Genomic DNA, 11,602 nt, shown 5'->3' on the forward strand with positions numbered 1-11,602 from the left:
GACTTCATTGATCTTAGAAGCCCAATTGTCGACAACAATATGAACAAAGGCTTAACATTATCTGAAATTGCAAAAACCCAAGTTGGACAAAATCATTAAGGAGCTAATTACTTACTTGATGGGGGAAAAAGCAAACCCAAATCCCTGAATGCGCTTCACTTGGACACCCACTTAACCAAAAACAATGATTATTGATTCAGCAGCAAGCAAAGCATGTGCTTAGTGAATAAGCCACATCCTCCTTTTCTTTGTAACTAATCCATATTATATCCCATCTATCCATATATAAAGTTTTCACATATAACTACCGTAACTTTAACTGACTCACATACGAAAATGTACACGTTGTCGTATTCTAATACTGTAGCCATTGCCTGTTTTATTGGATAAATGAAAGTCAAAATTAATCCAATAAATAAAATAATAACATATAACAAGAAATTCAGCAGTAATACTAATATATATATATATATATATAAAGGAAAAAGTGTAAAGAAAAGGAATTCGGCTAAATTATTGAAAAGAAGGAAGTGGGTTGCTTGATTCACGGTAGTGCAATCTTTTTTTTAACGCTATAGGCAAAAACCTAACCCTCTATTTAACAGTCAATCAAGTGTGCCGCCTACTCTAATCCCATTACTCTTTTTTTTAGATCTTATTTTTTCTAAGGATGAGTATATATTTCAATTTCAACAGAATATGTTAGAAAAATCGCACGCATTATGAAATTAGAGATAATAACGAGTTTATTGTCTTAAGATTATTGATCGAAGTAATAATCTGAGATAAAATTAAACCTGAGAAAATCAAATAAAAAAGTTAAACTTCATAAAATAAATCAAAATTAAATAGAAGTAAAAATACTCTTTTATTTTGATTAGTTGATATCAGAATCAGTTGAGGTCTGTCACTACACGACTTCCTTAAGATAGATTTTCGGTCATTCCTTTAGTACTCAAGTTCGTTAATCGTCTATCTCTCGGGATACAATAACTTATGATCAACTATAGTAGCACATCCAAGGGCGGAGCTCCCTTAGGGCCCAAAGAAGCCCCGACCCTTGTAAAATTATTTATGTTCGATAGATTTTGATCTAATAGTATTTTAGTTAATGTAAAACTCATAATTATATTAAGAAATATAAAATTTATTAGATATTTAATCAAGTAGGGGCGAACTAAAGAATGATATCTAATACCACAATCGGTTGGTCTAGCGGGATAAACACTATATCCCTTAAGCAAGGTCATGTGTTCAAATCTTGGCGATTGTGAATGGAGCAAACGAAGTTGGAAATGTCACCCTCGCCTTGCAGTACCTTATCCTAATTAGTCGACCAATAGATTAGAAACCAGTCGTTATACAAAAAATGAACGATAATTCAATGTTCTCAATTTTTTGTCTAATGATAATTTAGGTCATTATAAATTTAATTATTAGATAAATTACACATTGTTTTCTGAATTGTAAGTTTAAATATCTGGTAAGTCATTGTATTTTTCTTAAAAAAAATTATATTTCGACCCCTGTCTATATCTAATCCTGGCTCCGCCCCTGAGCACATCTGCATAGATCACGAACGAGCCTAGCTTTCGACTATCACCGAAAAATAGTGGAAGAGAAAAAAATCGAGATAAGAGAAGTTCTTGAAAAACTAAGTTGTGAGACATAAAAAACCTAATATGTTTGCTCACTATTTATAGGGGATTTTCAAGAGATATTTAATCTAACTAAATATCTTTTAATATTCAAATTTAAACAGATAATAATATCTTTTAATTTAAAATATTCAAAAAATAAAACTCCCTTTACCATTATAACTTAAATAGATATTATTTTAATTAAAAATATATAAAAATATAATTATCTTAATATTCAAAGTTAAAAGGTATAAGATACATTTTTAAATTGACATACTAAAAGAATAATTATTCTACTAATATTCAAATTAAATAATAGATTTAATTTGCAATTGTCAAAAAATAACTCTTTTTACTATTTAAATTTAATATATTTATTTTAATTTAAAATATACAAAAGTATATATTATCTTTAATATTCAAATTTAAAAAGGTAACAACTACCTTTTTAAATTGAGATATTCAAAGAGTAATTATCATACAAATATTAAAATTAAATAATATATTTAATTTGTAATGGTGAAAAGGTAAATTCATTTTACTATTTAAACTTAAGCAAATATTATTTTAATTTAAAATATACAAAATTAAAAAGATAACAAATACATTTTTAAAATTACTTATTAAAAGAGTAATTATTCTATTAATATTAAAATTAAAAATTATCTTTTAATTAGAAATAGTCAAAAGGACTATGAATTTAATATAAATATTAAATTTGTCAATTAAATTCATAATTTTCCAACAAATATTATAATTTTTTATCTGTTATTCAATTTAATTTAGATTTAAAATTTAACTTAATTTTTTGGATGAAAAAATTACTCCCAACAGATATATATAATTTATTTTTATTAAGTAAAATATGATACTAGTTAAAATACATAGAGAAGTGTTTTCTAGTAATTATTCATATATAAATATATTGACATAGATATATCAAGTATTATAATATACTAGTAGTCCCAAATCTAGTGAGGTTGACCATTTTTCATCTTAAAAATGTACCGATTTGATTTTATCCTTCATAAAAATCAGACCTGTCTCAAATCTAAAATTTAAAAAAATATCTTATTCAATTACTTAATAAGTGCATGTTTAAAATTTTTTATTTAAATATTTGAAAAACACCATATCCTAATAATGTGAGATTTGAGAATCTCGTTACTAATACTTTTTTGATTTTGAGTTGTCAAATACATATATTCATAATCATATCTAATTCATATTCGTATGATAGTCGATGACAATTGTTTCCTACTAAAATATTAAGGACCACAATAATAAAAATGTTATAAATCCATAATGTTAATGAAAAACTAAAATTCAATACCAAAAAATAAATACTTGTGAAACTAAAGTGATCGTTTGAATAATTTATCCAATAATTTAAAAATATATACAAGAGACCAGTCAAGGACAGCACATCACATCATCTGGGACAAAATGACATTTTTCTTCACAATACATCAGCTGGTAAAACAAAGAAAGTTATAGCAAACCTTTGCAGAATGGTCAGACTTTCACGGCCATTAATTAATTATTTATTTATTTATTTTAATTTTTCAACTTGTGGGTATGAATGATTTGAAAGCTTCGTATATTTACCGAGTATTTATTTATGTCAAATTTTAAAGATGTTGGTTTTAAAATTTTAAATAAATTTAAGGACGTAAAATGATAAAATTTTAGAGAAGTAAAATTAAAATAACAAAAATATTTAAATTAGACTAAAAATTAAAATTTTTAAAGAAGATAACCGGCCTCTACAATCCTATAGTTTATCCTGTATACTCGCTTATGCACCAAACCCTAGTTTCTGCATGTATTACACCTTTATTCTTTTAGAAAAGTTTTTGACAGAATAAATATCTAAAAATAGTTTTTAGAAAAATATCTTAATCGCATCCAGAATAAATAAACAACTGTATTATTGAAAGTAATCAAAGAAAATTAACGTGGCAAAATTATTTTATACTCCTTGTACTTAGTCTAATAATTTAATTTGGCCGTTTTCAGCCACATACTTTTTTAAATTTTAATGTTTCTTTCTTAAACTAAAAAATAACTAGTACTTATATCAATTCAGTCAATATCTACTGTTAACCTCGAAGTGATGCGTAAATTATAGTTTAATTGTTATTCGATCATATTAAATATACACGATTTAATCATATAATCTATTCATCTTTTAAATCAATATTAAAAATTTAAAAATTATAATGGGTCAAAATAAAATATAAAAATTAAATTTAAAATTCAAACATAAAACACGTGTAAACGGGGTCCACCCTAGGCCAGCGCAGGAGGGATGCTGCACAGGGTCCACAAATTAAAAAAACTAATATACTTTCTTACTTTTTATAATAAATTACGAATCTTATTGAAGATTGTTCTTAAAATTCTAGGTAGATCACGTTTTTAATTTTTTTTCTTTTGAGTTTTATATATTTTCAAATTCTAAATAAAATCATTATTTTGTTTTCAAATACTATGTTATGTATTAAGAAAAGTTTTGGAAAGTATTAATGTTGACACCATCATCAATGATTTTACATCAAGAAATACTCGAAGGTAATATTTTTATAAGTATTTATATGCTTAAATATATTTTTTGACATTATGATAAATTAATATTTGTTTAATTTAATAAAAAAATCTAATAAAAATTATATTATACATTTCTTAAATTTCTTTTAAATTATGGATCTATTTTTATATTTTCGTCCCGAGTAAAAACAATATACAGTCATGATCTGCCTTATTTTAGAATGATGTTATAAGTTTTTTAAGAAAGATGAGTAAAGGGTAATACTGTCATAAGAGCATCTAAACTATGCACCCAAAACCTACTTACCACATGCACACTATGAGACGAGTGATACATATTTACAAGTAAATAGTATAAGTGGCATGCAACTTGGAATTTCTCTGAAATCAAACAGCCAATAGACAAGTTTTTGACTAATCTTTTGGGTGTATTTTCTTTTTCTTTTTCATCTACGTAACTCTAGTTTGATTCATTATTGATATATTGGGTCTGGAAAATTTGGTTATTGGTCATGTTACGGGTAAACCGATAGAAATAAATCATAAATTAAAGAAATAAATTTATTATATCAACGATAAATATCAATTTTTAAAAGTACATCAAGCCTTAATATATATATATATATAGTTTTACAAACATAAACTCTAGTTTAATTCAATTGTACCATATCGTACCTTAAATTTTTTTAAATCAGATTATTACGAAAATTAGATAAAAATTCAATAAATTAAACACTATAAATAATTATATGAAGATACTCCCATGTGCTCAATGCATGGAAATCTTTGTCATTTCAAGCTTCTGTCAATCTGCCTTAACCCTTTCGCTTTTGACTAATAAGTTAAAACAAACTGTTCACTATAGAAATATATATATATATATTGTTTCTTCAAGCCATTCACCGTGCGACAAAGTTGCATTATCTGAATTCCAAACCCCCAAAAAAAATAAAAATCAGTAAAGAAAGTAAAAAAAATACGAAGAAAAGCGAACCACTTTCCACGGCACCGGTAGTTTCCAAGAGGCGTACTGACATAATATAAACCAACAACGAAGAAAGTGTAGAAAACAAGGGGAGCTTTAACTCTCTAGCGTATATAAATATAAAAGACTTGTTAGTCTTTGATTATCGTTCAAAAGGGACGTGATTATGAGCTGCGAAATGAGCTATCATCCGACGAGCTCGTCTCCCAGGAGCAAAAGGGCCAGCTCCGTTTCTGTCCAAGACTTATGCTTGTTGGAGGAAGAAGGTGGTGGCGGCGGCGGCAAGAAAATAGTGTCGTGGAACGATGAAGGGACGGGGTTCGTGGTGTGGTCGCCGGCGGAGTTTTCGGAGCTGACTTGCCTAGATATTTCAAGCACAATAATTTTTCTAGCTTTATTCGCCAACTTAATACATATGTGAGTTGTTTTCCTTTCCAAAGCCGAATTCTTTTTCTCCTGACAATATTTTCCACCTTTATTTTCACACACTGCATGCTATCCTATTAAGCAAAGCAAAAAGTTCTCATCGGGATGGATGGAAAGGATGCTAAGATGCAATCGTATTTTTAAAAAATGTAAATTTATATATAATTTTAATATACTTTTATATTTTATTTGATGGTCAAATCTCATATCCCTAAAATTTTAATACAACTCTATAAATTTGTATCATCTAACCAAAAAAAAATCTGTATCGATTCTTAGTTTTAATCGATCTTTGCTCTAATTGAACTAAATTATGATTTTTGTATCCCTACATTGGTTTCTTAAAATTTTCTAAATTATGGTGCTAATCGAGGTGTTTTCAAGAAAATATATATTAAAAATTTAATTGGAATATTTAATAACGTTAAATAATAATGTTATAAAATCATAGGATTAAATCATGTTAAGTTAAAACATAGAGATTAAATTCTAAATCTTAATATGGTAAAGGGACCGAGCGCTTTTAAGAAAAATTCACTACAGAATTTCAACTAAAATATTTAATAATTTTAAATAAGGACATTACATTGTACCAAAAAAATACAGGTATTATAGAAATAGGGGATCAAATTATGCAAAATTAGCATATCGGCTTAAATTATAATATTAGAAAGGTATAGGGACTAAATCCATAATTAAACCATTAATCTTTAGAAGGGAAATATCTTCCGTTGGGGCGGCTCGAGTGAAAGCCGAGTATCCTAACCAAGTAGAGTACATGGGATGAAGAAAGCAAAATCTAATATGTTGTTGGCAATGAACAGGGGTTTTAAGAAAACATCATCAAGGAGGTGGGAATTCAAGCACGATAAGTTTCGGAGAGGTCATAAGCAAATGATGGTGGAGATAACACGAAAGAGGACCGAGCCAAGCGTGTTCCTGCTTTCTTGAAGGCTTCCTCTTCGTCCGAAGAAGACCACCAACATCATCATCACATCGTCAATGGCATGGACGATGAAACGAGTGTTCATTGTCAGACACTAATGGAGGAGAACCAGCACCTGAGGAGAGAGAAGGTGGAGTTGCAGACCCAAATTGCACAATTCAAAGCCCTGCAAATTAAGCTGTTGGATTGCCTCGATCAGCACACCAAGAATCACATGAAACTAGCACTGCTAGGTGAATATATAGCTTATGTTTTGATCTTCTTCTGTTGTGGCCCAAGGTTGTGGTGCTTGAGAAAATAGCAAAGAAGGGGAGAAAAAAAAACAAAGAAAAAGGGTTTAATTGCTTGTAGCTCATGTGCTCAATAGTCATGGAAACTATGGAATAACAGTTGCTTTCCTCGCTTCATTTGATCAACACAACGTGCTTCGTATCCATATAAATATAAAGGTTTTAGTAACTTTAGTAATCGATGAATTTAATAAAACAATACCTTATAGTCAGAAAATTTGTGTAATTTACCCTAATTTTCAATAAAACAAAGAAGAAAAGTATTCAGAATGAAACTCAAATCTAATATCAATCAAGACTAATGTAATATGCCTTGTGAGTACATCACAACTTAACCGACCTAATATATCAGAGTCCTAACTAAAAATTGATTATAGTCCATATCATATTATCATCATTGGTTATCACAATTACCCAAATCAAAGCCCATGTTGTAGGAAACACAACAATTTGACCCATTATTGAGAAAAAAGGCCCAAGAAAACGACCCATATTCATTAACCACCATGTCTCATAAACCCTACTTGAAGGATCTGCCAAAATCAACTCCCTGTTCAATTTCACCTCATTTCTCTGCTAAAAGCATGAACTTCACAAAGCTGTTGTTCAACTCAAAATCCCAGACTCGATATGTGCTTTTAAGCAGATCTTATTATACAAACAGGCTCAACAAAGCCACTCTGTATTCCAGAATCAGTCCTCTGGGAAGCCCCGACAAAAGCGTCGAAGCTGAGCTTGAAGATGGCTCAAACATGGCAACAACATTCGAGTCGCCGAGCTTCAACGCATCATTCACGATCTTCGCAAGCGAAAACGCTTCACTCAGGCCCTTCAGGTTTGGTTCTATTTTATATATTCTCGAGTTTAATTTGTTTGAAAATTTTGTATCTGCAATACTTTTTTCATCTGGGGTTTCATGATGTTTGTCGTATTAAGAAGTAAGCATTTGTGATAAGTGTGAAGTACAGCTGAGGTCACTGTAAAAATGATTTTTTTGATCAGTGAATGTCCAAATTTTACAAAACGGTCATTGAAATTATTGAGATTTATTACTATTTATAAGTTGCTGGGACCATTTTGTAACAGTTTTTTAATTGAAATTTTGTAACATTTGAAAGTTGGATGACCAAAAACATCATTTGGACATAATTCAGTTACCTCTGGTGTACTTTACCCAAAACTGAATGATGCTGACTTGAATTTTTAAACTTTAAAAGCCAAGACAGGTTTGACATCATCACTGCCAACAAGTTTCCTAGAGTTGTTTGCATAATTTGACTTGAATTTTATTATTATGCGCCTAAGTGATTATTTGACAACAAGGAGAATGTTGGTTTGAAATAATGTCGAAATCTGTAAGCTGATGTAATGGAGATGATGAGTAAAAGGTGAGGTTTTGTTTTCTAGAGTTGACTCCCGACCTGCAAAGTTTAGTGTGTAGACTCGATCATGAACATAGAAGATAAGAGAGAAAAAGTTTTCGGGAATTAGTTTGAGTCGAGTTAGTCATCCAGTATTGTCCTTGTAATAATTGATTCTGATTCGTAAGAGTCGATATAATCACAATTTGTAACTTCAAGGAAAAAAAAAAGATTGTTGCTGGATGCTCCAACATTGTTTCCTAAAGTGGAGATGGATTGATGAATGGGAACTTGTTAGTTAAAGCCTTAAAGGTTGATTGTGCCATGTAGCTTGAAATTTTCTTTTTTGTTTGTAGTGGTTGAATACGTATCTGCGTGAAATTTTTGAGTTAAGGAATTGCAGTTAGTTGGTAATCGGATGTTTAAACTTTGAACCATAAGATTATGGATAACTTTATTCTTTCTGATGCTTCCTGATGTCTAATGGGTGCAGGTTTCTGAATGGATGAATAGAAAGGGTCTTTGTGCCTTTTCACCTACTGAGCATGCCGTGCAGTTGGATCTCATTGGTAAAGTTCAAGGATTTGCTTCCGCTGAAATCTATTTTAATAAGTTGAAGGACCAAGATAAAACCGATAAGACATATGGTGCCCTTCTGAATTGTTATGTGAGGCAGCGGCAGACAGACAGGTCCCTGGTCTCATTTGCGGAAAATGAAGAAGTTGGGCTTTGCCTCGACGGCTCTTACTTACAATGATATATGTGCCTTTACACTAATACTGGACAGCATGAGAAGGTACCTGATGTACTGAGGGAGATGAAAGAGAACAATGTCTCCCCGGATAACTTCAGTTACAGAATCTGCATGAATTCTTCCTTCGGTGTAATGTCGAATATAGAGGGATGGAAGGAATTTTAACAGAGATGGAGAACCAACCTCACATTGAGATGGATTGGAACACTTATGCTGTTGCTGCCAATGTTACATGAAAGCAGGCCTTACCGAGAAGGCAATCGACGCACTGAAAATATCCGAACAGAAGCTAGATAATAAAGATGGAACCGGCTACAATCATTAATATCACTATATACAAGCTTGGGAGACAAAGCCGAGGTCTTGAGATTATGGGGTCTAGAGAAAACTGCTTGTAAAGGTATATAAACAAGGATTCGTTACTATGCTGCATCTCTTGTGAAGCTTGATGAATTGGAAGAAGCAGAGAAAGTACTTGAGGAGTGGGAATCATCTGGCAACTGTTATGATCTTCGGATACCAAATATCGTTGTTGTCGGTATATTAGAAAGGGTTTACACGAGAAGGCAGAAGTGATGCTTGAAAATCTGATGGAAAAGGGTAAGACCACCACCCCTAATAGTTGGGGCCTTGTGGCAGCAAGTTACCTAGATAAAGGTCAGGAGAGAGAAGCTTCGAATGCATGAAAGCTGCCCTATCTTTATTTGTGGAGGATAAGAAGTGGAAACCGAACCTCAGGGTGATTACTGGCATCTTGGATTGGCTAGGTGATGAAGGTAGTGTTCATGACGCGGAAGAATTCGTCGAGACCCTGAGGAGAAAGATTCCGGTCAGCGAGAAATGTATCATGCCTTGTTGAAGGCAAATACAAGACATGGTAAAGAGTGGATGTACTTCTGGATCGCATGAAAGCCGATAAAATAAGTGAAGACGAAGAAACAAAAACGTTATGGCCATGAAGTACAGCTAAATCTCCATTGTGTGGTTCCTCATCACTCATTGATCGTTTATGCTTTTCATTGGTGGCCCTTTGTGTAGTCATCCGATATCAGCTTGTACGTTCTCTTTTTCTCTTTAAATTCTTATACACAAATATTTTTTATGCTTTTAGGGTGTGTTTGGTTCACGGAATAATTATCAGTGGGAATAGAATTACCGGAATATAACATTACCTAACATATTACTTGGAATGTTTATACTGTGTTTGGTTTGCTTGACAGTAATGTAAGATTACAGTGTTTGGTTGAAGGAATAAAGATTATTGGAATGTATATTTACCAAATTGATCTTGTTTTATATTTTTAACAAGTAAAATTTTAATTATTTAAATAAAAATTATTATATAAAATTCATTGATAAATATTATTTTATTTAAATATATCAAGTATGAACTTTGAAAGTTTTGAATTGAAATTATGAATTGATTGAAATTTAATGCATGAACGATTGAGAAATTTGTGCGAATTAATCATTCATTGAAACCATGCGAATGGAAAATTTTCGAGCAGTATATTTCAACTAAATGTATCACTGTAATGGTGTTCCTTCCTGCATATTCAAGATTTCTCGAAGATGATTTCTACCGAGTCGGACTCTTGTTACAGATGATTTCTACGAGTCGGACTCTTGTTACAGACCCTATGTAGGCGGCACACTGGATCTAGCTATCGAACTTTCAGCGGCACAACAGGAAACAAATTATTAAGCACAATGGACAGATGTCAACCTTTGAAACACCGAAGTCCACAAGTGTGCTTGGCCAGAAGTTCCACAAGTGTGTCCTTGTTTATTAGTACCTGCAAAACAATTTACGGTTAGATAACGTGGCCTAAAAGAAGGGTACCAAAACAATTTACAGAAGTTCCAAGAAATTATTGTTAATGGAGTAATGTAACAGAATGTGAAAGACCCGATAACATTTCAATGGTTTTAGCATTTGGAAATTATGTCTTATCCTCCTACCAAAAAGTATAGGACTAAACGGAAGAATCAACATAAACAGACATACATCAAGGTTAAATCCAAAAAATCATAGTTTCAACATAGGCATGTGCGTGTGGAAGATTCCATTAATTCTACACCCATGCTTAATTACATTTACTCATTAAAGAATAATAACTTTTCCATACCTCTTTGGCACGTATAAAAAATCACTGGTCGGCATCAACCCTGATGATAGGACACGAGGTTGTTGGATCATAGCTGAAATAGAATACATGCAAACACTCGAGAGGTTATATTTTAAAAGATAGCATCATAAGATAGAGTCGAATAAGTTTAAAATCACAAACAAGATAGTTGCATCGTACCTTTAGCATGAGGCATCAGAACCGTTTACCCTTTTAGTTCCTGCTGAAAGCAAAAGACAAGCCTGACCTACAGCAGCCCAACAGCAACTGTATGTACCTGTGGGGAACCAATATTACCAAGTTATGAAGGAATTCTGAGAATAAAGAAAAAAAAATTAAATCTCATTCTTGAGCTAAAGTAACATAAACTCGAGACATCCGAGAAAATTTTCTTATCAAAATATAGAAAACGAGACAGACTGATATCTTTGAAGAACGAAAATTCACCTATTTTGTAACTGCATAAGTGCATCATAGATGGCAAATCCTCCTTCTCCAAGCCAACCCTGCATTATAAGAGC

At 31.5% G+C, this 11,602-nt stretch overlaps 2 pseudogenes; both read left to right on the forward strand.

Annotated features, from left to right (window-relative positions):
• Positions 1–4,168: 4,168 nt before the first annotated feature.
• Positions 4,169–6,848, forward strand: LOC120214659 (annotated as a pseudogene).
• Positions 6,849–7,381: 533 nt separating this feature from the next.
• LOC120214660 lies at positions 7,382–9,911 on the forward strand (annotated as a pseudogene).
• The last annotated feature ends 1,691 nt before the right edge of the window (positions 9,912–11,602 follow it).

The sequence above is a fragment of the Hibiscus syriacus genome, unplaced genomic scaffold (genome assembly GCF_006381635.1).
Source record: "Hibiscus syriacus cultivar Baekdansim isolate YM2019G1 unplaced genomic scaffold, ASM638163v2 tig00110084_pilon, whole genome shotgun sequence".
Lineage (NCBI taxonomy): Eukaryota > Viridiplantae > Streptophyta > Magnoliopsida > Malvales > Malvaceae > Hibiscus > Hibiscus syriacus.